General features: G+C 48.7%; 8 non-coding genes and 1 pseudogene across 8 annotated transcripts; 7 read left to right on the top strand and 2 right to left on the bottom strand.

Moving 5' to 3' along the window:
• The first annotated feature begins 4800 nt into the window (after positions 1-4800).
• On the top strand, positions 4801-4919 carry LOC138226898 (5S ribosomal RNA; annotated as a pseudogene).
• A 636-nt stretch (positions 4920-5555) lies between these two features.
• LOC138226901 (U1 spliceosomal RNA) lies at positions 5556-5719 on the bottom strand. The gene has a single exon (XR_011184752.1). It is a non-coding gene; the product is annotated as a U1 spliceosomal RNA (small nuclear RNA).
• Positions 5720-8339: 2620 nt separating this feature from the next.
• trnah-gug (transfer RNA histidin (anticodon GUG)) lies at positions 8340-8411 on the bottom strand. Its single transcript has one exon. It is a non-coding gene; the product is annotated as a tRNA-His (tRNA).
• A 201-nt stretch (positions 8412-8612) lies between these two features.
• On the top strand, positions 8613-8684 carry trnae-uuc (transfer RNA glutamic acid (anticodon UUC)). Its single transcript has one exon. It is a non-coding gene; the product is annotated as a tRNA-Glu (tRNA).
• Positions 8685-9135: 451 nt separating this feature from the next.
• trnav-cac (transfer RNA valine (anticodon CAC)) lies at positions 9136-9208 on the top strand. The gene has a single exon. It is a non-coding gene; the product is annotated as a tRNA-Val (tRNA).
• A 6800-nt stretch (positions 9209-16008) lies between these two features.
• Positions 16009-16090, top strand: trnas-gcu (transfer RNA serine (anticodon GCU)). The gene has a single exon. It is a non-coding gene; the product is annotated as a tRNA-Ser (tRNA).
• A 2656-nt stretch (positions 16091-18746) lies between these two features.
• LOC138226921 (U5 spliceosomal RNA) lies at positions 18747-18863 on the top strand. The gene has a single exon (XR_011184769.1). It is a non-coding gene; the product is annotated as a U5 spliceosomal RNA (small nuclear RNA).
• Positions 18864-19093: 230 nt separating this feature from the next.
• Positions 19094-19235, top strand: LOC138226918 (U4 spliceosomal RNA). The gene has a single exon (XR_011184766.1). It is a non-coding gene; the product is annotated as a U4 spliceosomal RNA (small nuclear RNA).
• A 1341-nt stretch (positions 19236-20576) lies between these two features.
• On the top strand, positions 20577-20718 carry LOC138226919 (U4 spliceosomal RNA). The gene has a single exon (XR_011184767.1). It is a non-coding gene; the product is annotated as a U4 spliceosomal RNA (small nuclear RNA).
• Positions 20719-22139: the final 1421 nt, after the last annotated feature.

The raw sequence follows: 22139 nt of genomic DNA, 5'->3' as shown, positions 1-22139 counted from the left end.
GATCCTGAAGCAGATCCCAAAAGGTGCAATAAAATTCTTTAGGGAGCCCGTCAGCACCCGGAGTTTTCCCCTTCTGTAAGCTCTCCATAGCCTGTCTCAGCTCTTCTACTGTCAAATCCCTCTCAAGTACTTCCCTATCTTCTTCACTCAAAATGTTTTCTAGCTTTGAGGTAAAAAAATGAATATCTTCATCCTTTACCTCTGTAGAGCTGTACAGTCTTGAGTAGAAGGCCTCGGTGCAGGAGAGGATAGCACTCGGCTCTGTTCTCTCTCGTCCCTCCTCATCAACTACACTTTCCATGACAGTCTTGGAGCCTACCACTTTCCTGAAAAAGAAGCGAGTACACTTCTCATTTTCTTCCAAGAACTGCACTCTGCTTCTTAACAGCACTCCTCGACTACTTTCTTCGGCTATGCTCCGGATGTCCTTTTTTAAAAGGGCGATATCCTCGAGCACATCGAAGCCACTGTGCAGCATCGTGTAGAGACGCTGCAGCTGCCTCTGTTTCCTGGCTAGCACTCCTCTCCGTCTGGCAGCAGCCTTCCTTCCCTCAGCCATGAAAAAGGCCTTTGTCCTCACCTTCACCTCCTCCCACCACTCTCCTACTGACCCGTACAGACACTGCAAGGACAGCCACTGTGATAGTTTCTCCTTGTAGCGGGATACTACCCCCTCGTTCTCTAGCAGCTTTGTGTTGAGTTTCCAGAGGCCTGGGCCAAAGACAGTCCCGCCCTGGAGTTCCACTCTACACCCTAAAGCCTGATGATCTGAGAAGAAGACAGGCTGAAGAGTGACCCCAACAACTTTCACTCTCTCTGAGACAAAGCAATAGTCAATTCTGGAGCTGCTATTCCTCCCTGACCATGTATATCCTGCTGTTGTGGGATATATACATCTATATGTGTCTGAGAGTTTAAAGTCTTGAACTAAGTTTTGCAGGGCCAGTGAGCTGGAATCCAATTTTATCGGCGAGCTAGACTGCCTGTCTGTGTGCTCTAAGATACAATTAAAATCCCCTCCCACTATCACGTCTGTGCTGCATAACAATAGGGGGGAGAGTGCCTTGAGTAGCTCCACCCTTCCTCCTACGTCAGTAGGGCAATACACATTGATTAGCCGCAGGTTAACGGTCCCCCATTCCACATCCACACACAGCAACCTGCCATCTATGACCCTCTGAATACTTTTCAATTTGAATGCCCATCCTTTGAAAAGAATGGCCACGCCAGAGGCTCTGTTGTTATTGTCCCCTGACCAAACAGAAGGCCCTTTATCCCACCTATCTTCAAAACTTTTATACCTCTCTTGATAGGCTAAAGCACACTCCTGCAACATCAACACATCTCCCTCTCTCTGCTGGAGGTAATCAAAGACAGACTGGCATTTAACTCTGTCATTGATACCTCTTGTGTTAAGAGAAATTATGTTAAGAGCCATATTACATAAGAAAGTGGAACCAGTCTTTACAAAACACATTTCTCTTCGGTCTCACCTGTTACCTTTTTCTTTTTCTTTTTCTTCTTACCAATTTCCTGCCAGCCATCCTCTGAATGAGCCTTCATCAGGGTGGCAGCAGTAAAAGCGTTCACAGAGTCCATTTCAAGGAAGGGGGTAGAGGGAGGGGTGGAGAGGTTCCAGCTGTCCCCATCGCCATGCTCTCCTTCCTCCTCGCTCGGGGAGAAAACAGAGTCATTTTTTCTTTTCCTCAAGTCCAGCTCCTGGGAGCACTGAGGGGAAAGGGGTGCAGCCGATGCACCAGTCTCCTCTTCCCCCTCACCCACCAGCTGCTGCAGATCCTCCGTGATGGACTGGATGGAGGAGAGGAGGGCATCTGTAGCACTTGCAGAGTCTGAGAAAAGCAGCTCCGCTGAATCCTGGGTATCCTCGCTGGACCCGCTCCACCGGGGGGCCCCACACTGGCCCTCGTTCTGAGGAGCAGGAGTGGGGGAGGGGTCCTCGCTGTTCTCGGGGGTTTTCAAACCCTCGTGCTTGTCTGGTGCAGTCTGCGGTTGTGGGGGCGTAGTGGATTTCTCTTCCACCAGCCCCAGAGCCACAGCAGGACTGATCCTGGCTGGAGGCTGAGAGTCTTTGTCCAACAAGGGTTCTTTGTTTGACTTGTTGTTTGCTTTGGATTTTCGGGCCGGTTTGGCTGAAACAAGCACTGCCTCATCCTTTCTCATTTTGAGTTTATTGGCGTAGGCGTGAGGGCAGTTCTTAAAAACGTGTCCTTCCGAGCCACATAAATTGCACTTTGGCAGCATTGAACAGTCAGAGGCTAAATGTCCCTGTTTGCCACAGGTCTTGCAGCATTTCACAGTGCAGGACGATGCCAGGTGTCCCACAGCACCACAGCGCCGACACACCTTTGGTTGTCCCACATAGAACACATAGCCATTGCAGGCGCCCAGCCGGATTGTAGAGGGCAGGTGCCTTAAGCCTCCATTTACGCTGTCCGGTAGCAAGCGAACCTCGAATTTCCTTGCTCCTGTTTTTATACCATCAACATCTCTAACCTCAGTTCCATGGTGGACGGTGCAGTACTGGTTAAGCCAGGTGTGAATGTCCTCCGTCTTTGCCAGTTCCGAGAACATAACAACATGCACCGTTTTCCTCTCTCTCTGTGTCAGAGGCTGCAAGTTGATCTTCTCAAGTGCAGGAACTTTGCCTCTTTTTGCCTCAAACACATCCACGCATTGTTCAAACAGAGGATAGGTAGCAAATACAACCTCAAATGCTTTCTGACCTGGGAGAGCGAAGATGAAATCCAAGTGCCGAGGTTCAAAGCCAAGTTCCTTCTGTAACACTTTTCTGCTGAACTGCATACGATCCATGAAGAGGTCATCCAAGAGCTCAAAACGTACAGCATTCTTACGGGATCCAAAGGTTGCCATTTCAAAAACCGCAAATCGAACACTGCTTCCAACAAAAGAAAAACAATCCAACTACTCCACCTACAGGCTGATCAAGGTATCTCCCCTGCCAGGTAAGTATGAGTTAAACAGGCCCCTGCAAGCGGCCCGCACCCACAGCACAAATCGCGCAGCCTAGGCCACCTCCTCGCCCCGCACGCCACCGCCTCCTGCTGGGCCCACTCTTTCACACACTCACACGCCACACTAACACTCAAAAGTGTGGGCAAAACGAGAAAACGAGCGCGCCGTTTCCTACACATCTGCAGTCGCCGTTGCGCATTCGCAGCATGTCCCGGGATGCAATTCGGCCTCATTTGCATAACTCCAGACCGGCAGATCGCCACGCAAGCTCGCGACGTGCGCCTGCCACACACCGAACAAACCTTTTCAGCAATTTCCCAAAAAACGGGCCTGCTCGCCTGCCCGCAAGGCTCCGTCTCTTACCTGCTCTCCAGAGCCTGCTGCCTTCTGTGCTTTTCTCTCGGCACCGCTGCAGTGCACACAACTCCTGCAGCGGGAGGGGGGGAGAAAGTTCCCGCGCTCCGCCGCAGGGAAGGCTCGCTCCGTGCGCACACGTCCTTTCGATGCCAGTCCAACAAGTGCTCCGCATTAGCTGCGTCGGGGCTCCGGCGTGTCGCACCTCACCTCACCTCGCACTGCCCCCTCCTTGAATGTCTGCCGCTGGGCATGCCCCGCTCTCCTCCGCCTTATCTTATCGCGTGTGAGCACCGACAATGGCCACAATGCCGGGGAATGGCACCTGTAAAGTGTTAATTGGTGCACAGGAACAGCCCGTCTCGTCTCGGGGGGGCAGGCTTCAGAGACAATACAGCAAACACAGCGGGGCGGGGGAAGAAGACGACACCACACATGCGGGTACATTCAGCTCCGGCGGGAACGAGACATTTGTCGGTCTTTTCAAGTGCCGAGAGCCGAGCAATCCTTCACTTGTATCGTTTCTCCCCGGTGACTAGATCTGGCCCTGCGACTCTCGACTGGGCTCACCCCCGGGGCAGCCCAGCAGGTGTGAGCCTGGCCGGCACCCGGGTGGGAGATTCCACCCCGGAAAAGCTCCGGTTGCTGCTGCTCCTGCAAGAGGTGTGACTGGGACCAGTAGGGAGCGCTCACCCTGCGGGCTGTGTGGCTCTCTTACGCCCCAGCCTCCTGATGGCGACACTCTGCTGCACAAACAGGCGCCGTCCTTCGGGGGAGGCGTCAAACCGAGGTCCCGACCCTCCTTGGCCATTAGGAAACCCCAGGGCGTCTCTCAAAAAGAGACGCCAGGGTTGTCCCTCTGGTGTTAGTGCTCCCCTTTACCCATCAGTCGGGGTCTCCTCCTAATCCCCGTCTCACCTGTAACAATCAATGACGAGGCCCCCCTGTCCGTGAGATTTAGTACTCGCGCAAGAGACCGGGGGCAGAGCGCGAACGCGGTCCCCCGCCCCCCACAAAGTGCGCGCTCCGGGTTCCCTCTCGGGGCCCTGCAACACAGCGGAAGGGCAGCGAGAAGGAGCCTCTTGCTCTGACGCCGCAAGGCCACAAGAGGGCGGAGGCGCCGCGCGCCCGGCCGACGTGTTGGACCGGTGCGCTTTACGTGCTGAAATAAACACGCAAAAGCCCCGAAATGTTTCCAGAGTGCTGTGCACTGGAGGTTTTTGTCTGGTGAAGACTTGCCTGGTGCTCCTCCGTGCAGATTGTTTGTCCTCCTCCAGTGCGGGACGAGCCAACACAAGGGAGCGCATTCACCAACATCCAGGCACGCAATGCGATTTGGAAAGCAGCTCCTTTCCAAAGAGTTGCACACGAACGATCCTTCAGTCCCGCTCGGGGGGCACGGAACCCCCGCCACACACAGCTTCAAGTAGCGAGTCAGGCGGTGGGGCTTTCGCTTACGGCCACACCACCCTGAATACGGCTGATCTCGTCTGATCTTGGAAGCTAAGCAGCATCGGGCCTGGTTAGTACTTGGATGGGAGACTGCCTGGGAATACCAGGTGCTGTAAACTTTTGCTCTCCCGGCCAGCAGGGGTCGCCGTTGGTGCCGTAGGCTTTGGGAGGAAAACCTGCAGGATGGAAAGGTGATCTATAGCCTCATCTCTAGAGATGTTTTGTTGCTGTGGCATGTGTGTGACCCATATTCAAAAAAAAAAACCCGTCTGTAAAACGAATATCGAAGCTGCCTCTAAATCTGCAAATTAAGATGAGTCGATAAACCACTCGTTTTTCGTATAACTAGACATATATTCATTTGCTACCGATTTCATTCATTGAGCACGGATACAATAGAGGTACAGCCATTCACTGTTTGACATGTCTGCACTGGTACAGAACCGAGCAATCAGAAAACGGGTGAAACTGTCTTTAGACTCAGCATACAGTACCGAGGCCCCCCATGACCAAATAAAGGCTAACCTCGATAATCAGCCTAAAGAACGCAGACTACAGCAAAACGACTGACTTTGAAAAGGGAATGAACGTCCGGAAGGAGTAGTGGAACTAGCTTGAGATGCTTCTCCGGACCCCTAACTAAAAGCCAGCGAGAACCAGCAGCGGCGTCCACTCCTGTCGAACCGGGATCCTTCCGCAGCCACGCAGCTCGTGGTGTCCTAACCTTCCTGTATCTGATTTTGGACCAAGCACATCAGGGGAGAGCGCGAACGCAGTCCCCCACTACCAGAAATTATGCAGTCGAGATTCCCACATTTGGGGAATTCGCAGGGGTCAGCACAGCCGGAGTGCAATGGCCGAGCCTCGCCCTGGGTGAACCTCCTTCTTGATCAAGGTATCTCCCCTGCCAGGTAAGTATGAGTTAAACAGGCCCCTGCAAGCGGCCCGCACCCACAGCACAAATCGCGCAGCCTAGGCCACCTCCTCGCCCCGCACGCCACCGCCTCCTGCTGGGCCCACTCTTTCACACACTCACACGCCACACTAACACTCAAAAGTGTGGGCAAAACGAGAAAACGAGCGCGCCGTTTCCTACACATCTGCAGTCGCCGTTGCGCATTCGCAGCATGTCCCGGGATGCAATTCGGCCTCATTTGCATAACTCCAGACCGGCAGATCGCCACGCAAGCTCGCGACGTGCGCCTGCCACACACCGAACAAACCTTTTCAGCAATTTCCAAAAAAACGGGCCTGCTCGCCTGCCCACAAGGCTCCGTCTCTTACCTGCTCTCCAGAGCCTGCTGCCTTCTGTGCTTTTCTCTCGGCACCGCTGCAGTGCACACAACTCCTGCAGCGGGAGGGGGGGAGAAATTTCCCGCACTCCGCCGCAGGGAAGGCTCGCTCCGTGCGCACACGTCCTTTCGATGCCAGTCCAACAAGTGCTCCGCATTAGCTGCGTCGGGGCTCCGGCGTGTCGCACCTCACCTCACCTCGCACTGCCCCCTCCTTGAATGTCTGCCGCTGGGCATGCCCCGCTCTCCTCCGCCTTATCTTATCGCGTGTGAGCACCGACAATGGCCACAATGCCGGGGAATGGCACCTGTAAAGTGTTAATTGGGGCACAGGAACAGCCCGTCTCGTCTCGGGGGGGCCGGCTTCAGAGACAATACAGCAAACACAGCGGGGCGGGGAAAGAAGACGACACCACACATGCGGGTACATTCAGCTCCGGCGGGAACGAGACATTTGTCGGTCTTTTCAAGTACCGAGAGCCGAGCAATCCTTCACTTGTATCGTTTCTCCCCGGTGACTAGATCTGGTCCTGCGACTCTCGACTGGGCTCACCCCCGGGGCAGCCCAGCAGGTGTGAGCCTGGCCAGCACCCGGATGGGAGATTCCACCCCGGAAAAGCTCCGGTTGCTGCTGCTCCTGCAAGAGGTGTGACTGGGACCAGTAGGGAGCGCTCACCCTGCGGGCTGTGTGGCTCTCTTACGCCCCAGCCTCCTGATGGCGACACTCTGCTGCACAAAAAGGCGCCGTCCTTCGGGGGAGGCGTCAAACCGAGGTCCCGACCCTCCTTGGCCATTAGGAAACCCCAGGGCGTCTCTCAAAAAGAGACGCCGGGGGTGTCCCTCTGGTGTTAGTGCTCCCCTTTACCCATCAGTCGGGGTCTCCTCCTAATCCCCGTCTCACCTGTAACAATCAATGACGAGGCCCCCCTGTCCGTGAGATTTAGTACTCGCGCAAGAGACCGGGGGCAGAGCGCGAATGCGGTCCCCCGCCCCCCACAAAGTGCGCGCTCCGGACTAATGACTGAACGAGCCTGGTGAATACTCATCACGTGGCACAATGAGAGCGTGCAGTCAGCTGTCCAAGGCAGCAACCTCATTGCTCGTTCAAAAGAACACGTACTGAAAACTCATCACCACTATGTCGTAAATGAGCACCGCGATCGCTTGTTGTCATGCGTCCTTACTTGGGAAATGCAGAAGCAAAAACTGCCCTCTCTCAGCCACCGAAACGTGTGCGGCTCGCCTTGCACTCTCTGCGCCTCGCATATTTATGGAGCTGTCTGCTCTTCTTTCTGTTGAAGTACGCAAGTTACGGGGCGTACTGCACACTATGATGTGCTCAATGACAGCTTTCAAGATTTGAAAACTATGAGCTTCATTGCTCAAGTCGAACGAATGTGGTTGTTACGCAATTGATGATCAAACGCACATATTCTAACGATGCGTGAGAGTATGTTCTAAAGGTCCCTGGCTCGATCCCGGGTTTCGGCATTTTGTTTCATCGCGCCCTTTGTTTCTCTCTCCAGCGCCCTCTGCCTAAAGTGACGCGTCCCTTTCTCAGCCCGAAACGCAAGCGAGACACCAGCAACAGTCCCTACAGGTTTCCGTAGTGTAGCGGCTATCACGTTCGCCTAACACGCGAAAGGTCCCTGGTTCGAGACTGGGTGCAAACAGCTTCTTCTTGCACGCTCCTGCACTTCACAGAGGTCTTGAACCACCAGTCATTTGTTCCCAATGTATTTCCGGTGCCTTCATGCACTCTTGTACCAAACACATGTTTTTTCTGTACCTGGAGCCGATCATTTGCAATTGGGCTGTGCCGACAGACCAAGACGAGCTCTGTCGGCTCAAAAGCAGCGCAACACCTGCGAGAACAACAGAAAGATTAGCATCCAGCGGGGGCTTCTTAGTGAGCCCAAGATCTAATCAAGAATCGACTCCAGAAACAGGGCTTGGCGCATTGTTCCATACTCCGACCACTCTTGGTGTAAACAGGTCCCTCCTGGTCTCTGCATGAAATGCACTTTCCTGCGTTTGCTTTGGTGTAACTGGCTTCCCATGCATGGGCGAATGTGAAGAAGATCCTTAGTAAGTCATTGAAGAAACCCGAGAAGAGGTCGGAGTGGTCTCTGTCGTTCATCAACGATCCAGTCAGGCAGTACTCCTCTGTAAAGCGCCGTTCGTTCACATCAATTGGCTTTTTTTTGCCTTCATTCGTGCAAGTAGTAAAAGCAGACGCCCCTATTCTGCCGTGACCCGGATTCAAACCGGGGTTGTTGCGGCCACAACGCAAAGTACTGACCACTATACGATCACGGCGAGTTACCGATACACACGTGGCAGGGCGGAAAAGGCTGTGCTCTCTTCGTGTGACATAATTCGGGAAAGTCCTGACGTTGCATTTCAACTGAGCCCCAGTATACATCGACCCTTCGACACTCTGAGTGACAACTCTCTTGCGTGTTTTCTCATATTTATGTAGTTTGCTTGCATGATGCCCGGAACAGCAGGGTTGTGCACTCCCATATGGTCTAGCGGTTAGGATTCCTGGTTTTCACCCAGGCGGCCCGGGTTCGACTCCCGGTATGGGAACGTGTCACTTTTGCCTCCTGCTTTCCAAAAGATCAGCACTGTGTACGAAGGAGCCGCATTAAAACTACTCAACGTGCAAAACGTGCGAAAAGAGGGGGCGCTTGTTTCCAGCCGAAACTTCTCGCGTGTGAGACGAGCTGACCATCGCTGCAGGAGGTGGGAGGGTCACTCTGGTAGACAGGGCTGACCTTCGGCAATAGGATTTATACTCTCCAAGATGATATTTGCACTTTCTGGAGAGGCGATTTTCTCCACTTCAGTAGCCCGATTTCGTCGATTGCGTGGAGAGGGCTGTAGAATGTGGCGCCGTCTTTCCTGCTCCATCCATGACAGGCGTGCTGGTCTCTGGAGAGAGAGCACGGTCCATCAGCGCACCCCAATAAAGGCACTGGAAGCAGCTGAATCGCATTGGCGAAGCTCAGCGCTGGGCCGCTGGGCACATCTGACCACAGTTTCCGTAGTGTAGTGGTTATCACGTTCGCCTCACACGCGAAAGATCCCCGGATCGAAACCGGGCGGAAACAGACCAGACTTCTTCTGTCGTCACGCACAAAAGGGGATTGGGGATTCGCCTAGTGCTGTGATCGAACAGACCCACTCACCTCTTAGTGTGGCGGGATCTGCACAGTGCATGTCGCAGCGCATCCTGCTTTCACTTCAATGCGCGTCCTGATGTACCCCGGTCTCCCGCGTGACAGGTGGGGACAGGTGACAGGTCCTGTACTAACGAGGAAGACATCGCTCTCCGACCCCCGGCATTGTATCCCGACCCACCGTGCTGGAAGCCGACTCGTGCTGTGATTCCTTTACGGAGCAGAAATGACAACCGAGGAGCCAAGAGATCATTTCAGCATTTCGCGTCTGAACGGAAAACACAAACGACCAACTCGGAATGACTTGCCTTTGACGCTTATATACCTCTTAGTGTGGCAGGATCTGCACAGTGCATGTCGCAGCGCTCCCTGCTTTCACTTCAATGTGCTTCCTGATGTCGAGTCGTGTGCCGTGCGGAGGCTCTGAAAGCGAGAGCAATGAAAAGGTGCACGACACTGTGAAATAAACATAAATAAACGCATATATAACGTCGAAAACACATCTAACACTAGGAGTATACAGCACTCTGCACAGTGTACGAAGTAAATTATTTTCGCAGTAATTAATTATATTTACTATATTTATTATACACGTGTAAATTAATTACTGCGAAAATAATTTACTTCGTACACTGTGCAGAATCCCGTATACTCCTAGTGTTAGATGTGTTTTCGACGTTATATATGCATTTATTAATGTCGTCGATTTTACGGTTGCAATTCGACGTTGATTATACGTCGAGGCGACGTATATATACGTATAGCCGTATTTTCGCCGTGAATATACGTATATTCGACGAATCAATGCCCACAGCTTGGCATACAAGGGTTTTGCGGAGGGGTCTTGCCACCTGCCTGAAAAAAAAACAGTAAAATGTTTGAGTGCCTATAGAGTTTCTATTTTTATTTTCTTGAGAAAAGTTGATACCATTTCCTGGAAACCCCGTCCCCCATCAGTGCGCGGTGCCCGGGGAAAAATCTGTAGGGGGGCGTCTGAAATTCTGAGCGGGGGTGATATTTCGGTTGAAACGGAGCTGTACGGTGCAGCTACCCAAATGAAATCTCGCAGCTATGCCATTAATTAGTGCTTTATGATAGAAGATATCGACTAGCAATCTGGTATTTGCGATGAAGTTCAGTTTCACATTTTTCGTCACTCTCACTGGAGAGTATTGCCTGGAGCGAAAAGTACCATAAGCGTTCATTTTTGCAGCTACATGGACGTTCTGAATCGTTAAGAAAAAATGTTGTAAAACCAACAGAAAGCACAGACTGCTATAACTAGTCCTAGTTATATAACGATTTTAAGTATAATGATAAACTACTGCAAGGAATCGGTCCACCTGAGCAAACAGGATCGTAATGTTGACACTCAATAACGACACTGATATGTGCAGTTCCTGGACGGATAGCCCTCCTGCCCATCAAACAGACTGAGTGACTGTTCGTGTCATTTAGTGTTGTCTGACCATTGACAAAGTACAACTATTTTTTTAGGGCGCAAATTAAGTTAGGTAAATCTTTTTGCCCAAAACTGAAGGGGCAACATTCCCCCCTCCCCCCGTGATGCCAGGCCTGTCCCCATCCTATTCCATAATGTCATTATATATAATACCATACAACAGTGACCGATCCTTACTAACTACATGCGTTAAAATTGCACATCAGCTCATAGCAGGGGGCACATAGCCGCGATGTATTATCAATGTTATATTTCAACCATAATATCGACAACATTAATAAACGCATACGTTGAGAAAATATCGAACCCAGCATATTTTCCGGTTATATACCACAATGCATTGCTAGTATTCGTTGGTCACAATTTTGGACACGTTTTTCAAACGTAGAAGTATATCCGCAAATATCTCAGCAATCCTCTTTTGACGAGTAAGTATGAACAATAATAATACTATCTGAATACATACAGATCTTTCTTAATATTATTTTGATTAAAATAGTACGTGAATAAGCAAAAAATGGCACATAAAATAGTGTGAATGGGGAAGATGACACAAAATCGTTTTGCCGTTTCTCTATTCTTATTCTATGTTGTACTTTCAAACTTTGGGTACTCTTTAATTAGGACAGACTTTATTGCTCAACTGCTATGATGCAAGCCAAATTTTATACATTTATTTCAGTTTTGAGCTTAGTAAACCGTTCACTTTTTAGATTATACTAAAGAAGATATTCATCATCATTTATTTGGGAAGTAATATTATATAATTTTCTCCTAGCTGCGGTGCTGAAGTCCCACCCTACATCAACAGAAAAAGAAATAAAGGAGCATGCAATGTGTTACTTGAAGAATGCATATGAAAGACAGGGGGCCAGGAGATCTGGACACTGAAAATAATAGGTTTTTGGTTCTAACTGTTAGGACAATTAGACAGGGTTTGCAAATAGTGGACAAAAATCATCTTAACTTCCATTGTAATATTTTTTTTTCTTGGAAATATAGAAGTTGTACATTTTAAAATGTATATTTGAATCAAAATGTGGTTTTGAGTTAGTGTGTTAATGTAATTAGTTTTGTGTTTGTCATTACTATACTGTATATTGCCATGTTACCAGAATTTGTAGCTGAAGTTTAAGACTAGTTGTGTTTTTTATGATTATTGCCCATATGTTGATTGTTGATTGATTGTATACAATGTATAATTTGAAATACATATGTTTCAGGTGTGAATGTGTATTTTCAGAATACATTTCTAAATCTAATCATTGGCTTGGTTTACTTGTTTCTACACCTATAAAATCTATCTTTGATGTATAATAGACCTCTACCCATATACGTATAATAGACCTCTAACCATATACGTATAATAGACCTCTAAAGTTATCCGTATAATAGACCTCTAACCATATACGTATAACAGACCTCTAACCATATACGTATAATAGACCTCTAAAGTTATGCGTATAATAGACCTCTAACCATATATGTATAACAGACCTCTAACCATATACGTATAATAGACCTCTAAAGTTATACGTATAATAGACCTCTAACCATATACGTATAACAGACCTCTAACCATATACGTATAATAGACCTCTAAAGTTATACGTATAATAGACCTCTAACCATATACGTATAATAGACCTCTAAAGTTATACGTATAATAGACCTCTAACCATATACGTATAATAGTCCTCTAAAGTTATCCGTATAATAGACCTCTAAAGTTATCCGGAACTCCAACCATATATGTATAATAGTCCTCTAAATTTATCCGTATAATAGAACTCCAACCATTTATGTATAATGAACGTCTAAACATAGACGTATAATTGACGTATAACTTTAGACGTATATTAGAATTTCATTCTAGACGAATTGTAGACCACATTTAGACGTATAAGGTATGCGTTTAATAGACGTTTATTATACGTCTTTTGCCCACTGGGTGGGCTCCAGATGCACATGGAAGCAATCAAGTGTTTCATCCGAGCTGTTTCAAAGACTGCCCAAGAGCTTTCCTTTCACAGAGGCGCAACGATTAATGATGGGGGTGCACCCTTCAATGCGCCTTACGACTCTAGGGAGTGATTGAGACGAATCGTAGCGTGTGCTCATTTCTCTCTATTCCCCGTGTTGCAGTGGTAGGATGACGTAAATTACTGCTTCGACACGTAACGCCATTATAATCACGTGCAGGAGCTGAGGGTTTTAGTTTTGTTTCGTTTTCCATGGCGTTCGTAAGCGCGCAAATCAAAGGCAAGTCCTGCGTCTAACACGAACGTAAATGCTTTTGAAAGTGCAGTGTGGTGCAGCTTGTAAAATCCTTGTCCACATTTGTGGTTTGTTGATGTTTGTTCTGTCTGCCAAAGTTGCATTTTGACATCCGGACGGGGGGACTTTATCATTTGAACGTGAACCCAGCCTTAAACCCTCTGAGGTGTGTCTGTCTGCCGGCACGTATCTTGTGAAAGGTATTTTTTTTTTAACGGAGAGCAACTTTAAAAAGGTATCCGCAGCCACCTCGCAGTCCGTGTTTGATTATAGGAGGAATACGGCGGTGGCGGGCTCGCTTTTGTCGTGGTCGAGTGGTTAAGGCGATGGGCTCGAAATGCGTTGGGGACTCCCCGCGCAGGTTCGAAACCTGCCGACTCCGGCGTCTGCCGCATGTCGCCTTGTGCCTGCGCGGCAGAGGCGAAGTGCCGCTTCTCCTTTCCTGGTACTATAACAACGCGAAATCGCTTGGACCTGCTGCCATGGACATCAATTCTTCAGATAACCACACACTTTTCCTTCGCACCTCTGGTGCTCTGCTTATGCCTTTGAAAACCTAATGAATAAAGCTGAAAGAACCGACACGATATGTAGGTGCTGGTAAAGCACGCAGTAAAGAACTGTTAACAGCAAGGGTTTCAGTGGGTTAACTGAGGAGAAGGTGTGATCGCTAATTGTTGACTTTTTATTTGGTGTTAGAAACACTCTTACTGTGCATGACGTGCAACAAATGTAGCCACAGAAATTGCATCACGCTTTCATGTATGCTATTGCAAACACCAACGTTCCCTAGATAGAAAACCGAAATAGCCGTGGGTTTGCTTGCTGGTCTGAAGGATCTCTCTTCGAATCTCTATCATTTGTCAATGGAAGTAAAAGGCGCTGCAATCTGATACGTTCAGAATCAAACCCGCAGCTGTTGTTCGACTTTATTTCTTGACTAATTACAACTGAGTGTCGCATGAGCAGTTACATAAACTTGTCTGGTATATTTGAACACAAATGCCGTTCTTCAATTAAAACTAACAGTACATTGTCAGGGACATTCAGTTCTATACAAACAAGAGACAGACGAGAATATTTCTACCGTTCATGTGGACTACGTGTTGACTTACTGATCGGAATAATTGAAAGGTTCGGGCTCATAACCGATGCAGTGCGTGCTAATTAGAACAGCAACGCTGAGCTCTCAGCACCGTACTGAGCCCAGGTGTTTTTCTAAAGCTGTCAGGTGCAGTTCATTTACATGAAGGAAATCTCTTACTGGGTACGATTACAATGCAGTAAGTAGCACAGACTACGTAGGGAGTTGCCCGATGCGTTTAAAAACGACCCGAGCCAGGCAGGCGTCAAACCTGCAATCTTCTGATCCGTAGTCAGACGTGTTATCCATTGCGCCACTGGCCCTGGTGTGACACTGCAGGACTGTAACCCAGTGAGATCAGCACTGCAACTAGTAAAATATTACCCCCGGTCCATTTTTTTCCAAAAGTGAGAAACACCTGTTTTCTACATTTTGTCTGTTTTAAAACCATATCTCTTTAAACCAAACCAAGACTTTGTCTTTTGCACTGATATTCTGATTCATTTCGATTTCAAAGAAAAAAAAAACATTATCTTCCAAAGCATCATAAAATTGTCGATTCTTCCAGACTCTACTTCTCTCTTGTAGTAGTACAGCAGACCTTTCCAGGTGAGCAGATCACAGAGTCCGAAATGAGCTTCCTCCATCAAGCAAAGTACCTGAACATGACTCTGTCATCATAAAAGCGCCCCTGTAATAAAGAAATTAAATCCGAAATCAAGAGGGCAGTTGCCTACTGAAGTTCAAGAAGTCATCAATTTTAACCTAGCAACACATTAAAGGCTGCATCTATACAAGTACGATTCTAGAAATGCTCACCAGATTACGTTTTAAGAAGGAACTGCGCCTCAGGTTCCGCCAAGATCTTAACTCGGATGGCAGGATTCAGAGTCTGGAGTGTGGACTGATGGCGCACGGAGGGTCCATATACTGTGGATCCCTCAGTTTTCTTCCGCGTGTTTAAACCGCCAGCGTGTGACTCCCCTGTCCCCGTGACCTCATTGCTCTGCTCTCGCCTCTGTGCAGCTGAGCCCGACTCATGGTAAAGTGGAAAAAAATATGCCCTCAACGTGGGATTTACTCTGGATCGAGGATAGATGTCACCTTTTTATCGTTGAACAGGATGTATGTGATGTGGCGACTAGGTTCAATTTTGTATCCTTTTAAAAGATTAAGGACTGGGGTGAGCGTGATTTACCACCCTTTCAGCTAAGAACCCGACATGAGCACCGTTTAGGCTGCATAGACTCGGTCGTCTAACATTGCTGACTTCTTTTTTTTTGCCAGCCGCTAGCGCTGATTAGCAATGTTTGTATTTCATGTTTTGCAAGTTGCATCCATTTTAAGAAAAACAAGTCGTGTTAAAGACAGGAAATGAATACTTGCATTTAATTAAGTCTAGCTGTAGGCGGTTGTCTGTAAGGACCAGTTCTGTTCGAGAAGACAGAACAAAGAAGGCACCACTGGGATTCGGACTCAGGATCTCCTGTTTAAGAGACAAGCGCTTTAGCCAACTAAGCCACGGCGCCCCGGGAGGGGTGTCCTTTTGCAGCCATTTGGACACACCACTCAGACACATCTGCATTCGGTGTGTGCTCCGCCTGCTCGCTGAGCAAGTTGCCACCTTTACATACAATAGCAACATCGACACCAAGAGAAAGGATGACAAATGGCTTTTATCTGGAACTTTTCATGTCCAAGGAGCTCAATGTGCTTTCTGTGTACAACAGGGCCACTGAACTCCACACTGGCCACTGAAGCACAGCAGTGGCTTGCTGGCTTGACATCTCCCAAGGAAAATGTTGAAATCGCATGTGGAACAGGAAAAGGACCCTCGAGTACGAGGGAAAAAAAAGAAAAAGATCATTTGGAGCGCGCCAACCCATGTCTGGACAGCCCAGTTTCATCGACGAGGTGGCCGAGTGGTTAAGGCGATGGACTGCTAATCCATTGTGCTCTGCACGCATGGGTTCAAATCCCATCCTCGTCGCTCTCTACGTTTGACGTTGGCCCTCCTTTTGTTTGCTCCAGTACTAGAGCCTTACATTTTCTAGCGGTGGCTGAACATGGTATAGTAGGCTAACGTTGGTATCGACCAGTGGCAGTAACAGTATTTACGTGCCGCTGCTGCCAAGTGGCTCTGGGTTGAGACCGCGTTTTCACTTACTTGCAGCACAAACGGAGAAAGCGATTTTTGACAGTCTCTCGTGAGACTGCGCTAGGTGTTTAGGGATATACTGAGGGATCCACAGTATGTGGACCCTCCGTGCGCCATCAGTCCGCACTCCGGACTGAGAAGAAGACAGGCTGAAGAGTGACCCCAACAACTTTCACTCTCTCTGAGACAAAGCAATAGTCAATTCTGGAGCTGCTATTCCTCCCTGACCATGTATATCCTGCTGTTGTGGGATATATACATCTATATGTGTCTGAGAGTTTAAAGTCTTGAACTAAGTTTTGCAGGGCCAGTGAGCTGGAATCCAATTTTATCGGAGAGCTAGACTGCCTGTCTGTGTGCTCTAAGATACAATTAAAATCCCCTCCCACTATCACTTCTGTGCTACATAACAATAGGGGGGAGAGTGCCTTGAGTAGCTCCACCCTTCCTCCCACGTGAGTAGGACAATACACATTGATTAGCCGCAGGTTAACGGTCCCCCATTCCACATCCACACACAGCAACCTGCCATCTATGACCCTCTGAATACTTTTCAATTTGAAAGCCCATCCTTTGAAAAGAATGGCCACGCCAGAGGCTCTGTTGTTATTGTCCCCTGACCAAACAGAAGGCCCTTTATCCCACCTATCTTCAAAGCTTTTATACCTTTCTTGATAGGCTATAGCACACTTCTGCAACATCAACACATCTCTCTCTCTCTGCTGGAGGTAATCAAAGACAGACTGGCATTTAACTCTGTCATTGATACCTCTGGTGTTAAGAGAAATTATGTTTAGAGCCATATTACATAAGAAAGTGGAACCAGTCTTTACAAAACACATTTCTCTTCGGTCTCACCTGTTACCTTCTTCTTTTTCTTTTTCTTCTTACCAATTTCCTGCCAGCCATCCTCTGAATGAGCCTTCATCAGGGTGGCAGCAGTAAAAGCATTCACGGAGTCCATTTCAAGGAAGGGGGTAGAGGGAGGGGTGGAGGGGTTCCAGCTGTCCCCATCGCCATGCTCTCCTTCCTCCTCGCTCGGGGAGAAAACAGAGTCATTTTTCCTTTTCCTCAAGTCCAGCTCCTGGGAGCACTGAGGGGAAAGGGGTGCAGCCGATGCACCAGTCTCCTCTTCCCCCTCACCCACCAGCTGCTGCAGATCCTCCGTGATGGACTGGATGGAGGAGAGGAGGGCATCTGTAGCACTTGCAGAGTCTGAGAAAAGCAGCTCCGCTGAATCCTGGGTATCCTCGTTGGACCCGCTCCACCGGGGGGCCCCACACTGGCCCTCGTTCTGAGGAGCAGGAATGGGGGAGGGGTCCTCGCTGTTCTCGGGGGTTTTCAAACCCTCGTGCTTGTCTGGTGCAGTCTGCGGTTGTGGGGGCGTAGTGGATTTCTCTTCCACCGGGCCCAGAGCCACAGCAGGACTGATCCTGGCTGGAGGCTGAGACTCTTTGTCCAACAAGGGTTCTTTGTTTGACTTGTTGTTTGCTTTGGCTTTTCGGGCCGGTTTGGCTGAAACAAGCACTGCCTCATCCTTTCTCATTTTGAGTTAATTGGCGTAGGCGTGAGGGCAGTTCTTAAAAACGTGTCCTTCCGAGCCACATAAATTGCACTTTGGCAGCATTGAACAGTCAGAGGCTAAATGTCCCTGTTTGCCACAGGTCTTGCAGCATTTCACAGTGCAGGACGATGCCAGGTGTCCCACAGCACCACAGCGCCGACACACCTTTGGTTGTCCCACATAAAAAACATAGCCATTGCAGGCGCCCAGCCGGATTGTAGAGGGCAGGTGCCTTAAGCCTCCATTTACATTGTCCGGTAGCAAGCAAACCTCGAATTTCCTTGCTCCTGTTTTTATACCGTCAACATCTCTAACCTCAGTTCCATGGTGGATGGTGCAGTACTGCTTAAGCCAGGTGTGAATGTCCTCCGTCTTTGCCAGTTCCGAGAACATAACAACATGCACCGTTTTCCTCTCTATCCGTGTCAGAGGCTGCAAGATGATCTTCTCAAGGGCAGGAACTTTCCCTCTTTTTGCCTCAAACACATCCACAAATTGTTCAAACAGAGAATAGGTAGCAAAAACAACCTCAAATGCTTTCTGACCTGGGAGAGCGAAGATGAAATCCAAGTGCCGAGGTTCAAAGCCAAGTTCCTTCTGTAACACTTTTCTGCTGAACTGCATACGATCCATGAAGAGGTCACCCAAAAGCTCAAAACGTACAGCATTCTTGCGGGATCCAAAGGTTGCCATCTCAAACTGCAAAACAAACACTGCTTCCACAAAACAAGAAAACAATCCAACTACTCCAACTACAGGCTGATCAAGGTATCTCCCCTGCCAGGTAAGCCGAGAGCCGCAGGCGATGAGCCCGGAGCTGAACGGGCCCCACTGGCTCGTTTGTAAGGCCAGGTGCATTACCAACCACGACCGGCAGGGCAGAGGCCTTGAAGGCGGCCTGGGCTCCTGCAGCTGTCCAGCCACGCACTCTGGTTTCTCTTCATCTCGTACAAATCTTTTGCCTTTTACTAAAGATTTCCATGGAGAGGAGCATGAATGAGTTCCATACAATTTTTGTGCTTCCCTGCCTTCGGGTGGGGCGCAGCTGGGCTGGTCAAAGAGAGAAAACAAAACCGCTCACAATCGCTCTTATTACGGCGACTGTGGCCGTTTGCTCTGCGAGTCCTCGGTCTCCGCCTGTCTGATTGGCGCTCTTTTCTTTGGGAGGCGGGAAGTGTCCGGAAACAAATATGAAGCGTTACAGCAACGACATGCCATGAGACGATTGACAACGATTTCCATAGGATCCCCGCGGTTGCCTGGCAACCGTCAGCTTTGCGCAGTGGCAGTATCGTAGCCTGTGAGGTATAGCCGAGGCGCGATTATTGCTAGTTGAAAACTTTTCCCAATACCCCGCTTCCGCCGGTTTGCAATACAATCGGCGAAAACAATTTTCGACAGTCTCGTCAGAGACTGAGCAAGGTGTTTAAAGACAGATTTTGTCATGGTAACATCATGGTAGAAAGAAACAAGCTTCTTACGTCTCAACAGAAACGCTCTTTAGCTCTTTCAGAGTTATGCAGAGAACAGCGTCTGTCGAGATCACTTTTGAGTCAGCGCGAAACGCCGTGTGCTGTCAGTTTGATTTCATATTGCTCGTAGGGCGCCCGGCTTTTGTCTGTCAAACGTTAGGTTGCGCTTCTTCATGCTGCATCGTCGGCATGAGTGGAGCTTTTTAATTGTCTGTACTTGTCTTACTGCGCCCCATAAGAAATCGTTTGTCCCCGTTCAAAAGAGATTGTGCGATGTCCTGCAGCGTTCGCAAAGCAAACCTTTGACAGTTTGAAAAGAGGAATTTATTCTGCTTCCTGTGCGTGCAGTAGTTACAAAGTTGAACGTCTTTACACGATCTGCTGCAGTTTTCAGTGGGCGGGCTTTGTCAGATGGCTTGGAAAAACGCACTGTGTTTCGGCTCGGGAAACATCATGAGCAGTGTCCTGCATGTTTTCTGTGTATAGCTGTCTTTTAACGCACACAGAATTCATTCGAAATCATTGATTTCTCCAATTAACAATGGAACCTCCCTTTTTGAACCTGCGAGAAGCATTCTTTCAATGTAACAGATTTACTCCGAGGAAAGGCAGCATGACATTGAGAGTAGCTCAAGCTTTCAGCACCCGTATCGGGCTGCGTGTATGCAGACACCGCTCAGAATCCCCTGTAAGATTCTCCCTCACTTCCGTTGTGCAGTGCTTTACCTCTTTCAAAAGGCTTCACTTTCCTAGTCACATTCCAAGGCTCATCGAACCCGGGCTGTTTCCTCCAGCGGTATAGTATTGCAGTGAGACAGCACGATGCCTGCAAGACTATGTCACGCTAAACGCCACAAATTGTGTTTGTCCGTTCGTGTCAGTCGTCCTGCAGCCACGGGAAGTGGGACACAAACATGCTGCAATGCTTTCAGGACGTTAGGATTTGTTTATGCAACATCCGAGAAGAGTACTTGTGGCTTGAATGTGAACTGTACGTGCCCGCCCCCTTTCCTCTGTAGTGCATGAGTTCCTCCCGGCATGCCCTTCGTCATTGTTCTGTCATCTTGTATTTAAAGGGTTGTATTTCTGCTGCTGAAAATAAGCAACGGTTTTCTCACAACGCCCTTTGTTCCCGACGGAGCCCTTGTCTGTCATGAAATTCTTCAAAACCTCAAGCTAGAAGAAGAAGAAGACGACAAATATGAAGCGTTACTGCAACGACATGCCATGAGACGATCGATAACGATTTCCATAGGATCCCCGCGGTTGCCTGGCAACCGTCAGCTTTGCGCAGTGGCAGTATCGTAGCCTGTGAGGTTTAGCCGAGGCGCAATTATTGCTAGTTGAAAACTTTTCCCAATACCCCGCTTCCGCCGGTTTGCAATACAATCGTCGAAAGCAATTTTTGACAGTCTCGTCAGTGCGTGACATAGTCTTGCAGGCATCGTGCTGTCTAACTGCAATACTATACCGCTGGAGGAAACAGCCCGGGTTCAATGAGCCTTGGAATGTGACTAGGAAAGTGAAGCCTTTTGAAAGAGGTAATGTCGACGCTTTTTTAACAGAGTACCAAAAAAGCGTCTTTTTTGAAGACCTGGGCACTGAGCATTGTTGGTTCAGTGGTAGAATTCTCGCTTCTCACGCGGGAGGCTCTGGTTCGATTCCCAGCCAAAGCAGTGGCTTTTGCAGCGAGCGGCTCCATCACTTGCATCCCCTTGCAACTCGCAACTGAAAACCCACTGAAGCTAAGCAGGTGAGCCAGGTCAGTACCCGGATGAGGGTGAGCTACAGGGAAAAACAAAGTTTCCAGCTGGAAGCGGTGTTAATGGTGCCGGCGGGGGGGCGCTCACCCTGAGGTCTGTGCGGGTCCCAATGCCCCAGCATAGTGACGGAGACGCTGTGTTGTAAAAGGGCGCTGTCTCTTGGATGAGATGTAAAACTGAGGTCACAGCGCTCTGTGGTCATTAAAAATGACCACCAAAACCTTTGACAAAAGCTCTTGGTAATTGATGGTCTTCAATAATGCTTCTCCTTTAGGTACATTTTAAATCAGCTGAAAAATGCTGTGAAATGGGGGGTCACTTCACGCCAGTGTAGGATTTGGGTTACAAGAACTATAAAACTGCACGAGAAAGCCCGTACACTGAATTACACGGCTTTCAATTCAAAGGAGGGCAAAAGAAATTCCCTGAGTTCGATTTTTTGCAGCACAGAGAGGATTGCTGTCGTGAGGCTGGTTAGCTCAGTTGGTTAGAGCTAATAACACCAAGGTTGTGGGTTCGAGTCCCGTACGGGCCAGGTCCTTTTCTCCTCTCTTACAAAAGCTGTTAGGTTCCTTTCCGTGGTGAGATGGGTTGTCATGCAACGCTGCTACATAGTGCCGACAGACAATTAAATGACAAAAATGAAGAGAGTTAAAGCAGCTGGAAAGATTTTCTTACAACTTTTGAGCTGACAGTTTTGGAAAATGTTTTCTTCACGCTGCACTGTACCACATAGGCAGCCAAGAGTCTCCAAAACAAAACAGAATTGACAGTCATATAATGTCCATTAACCCCGGTTTTAAACACAGCATCATGTCTGCCATCATAAGAATATGAGTCCAATATTTTAGAATATAGTCAGAATGTCTTCTAACCTTACCTGTGGTGTCTTTAATCCCTATTGCTCAATGCATGATGTACGTACTGCATACATGTGTCTTGAGAATGAGGAATGGGCCCCTGAGACATTTACCTGTTTCACAAATGATCGTATTTTACTAGAGATTCTGTTTGGGATTCAGATGTGCATTCGGACAGCAATTCCTTTCAAGAAATGATACGTTCTGGATGAGGTCAAAGGT

Source organism: Lepisosteus oculatus, unplaced genomic scaffold (assembly GCF_040954835.1).
Source record: "Lepisosteus oculatus isolate fLepOcu1 unplaced genomic scaffold, fLepOcu1.hap2 HAP2_SCAFFOLD_188, whole genome shotgun sequence".
In the NCBI taxonomy this organism is placed as follows: Eukaryota; Metazoa; Chordata; class Actinopteri; order Semionotiformes; family Lepisosteidae; genus Lepisosteus; species Lepisosteus oculatus.
Note: the sequence above shows the minus strand (reverse complement) of the source record. Positions and strands in the feature narration are given on the sequence as shown.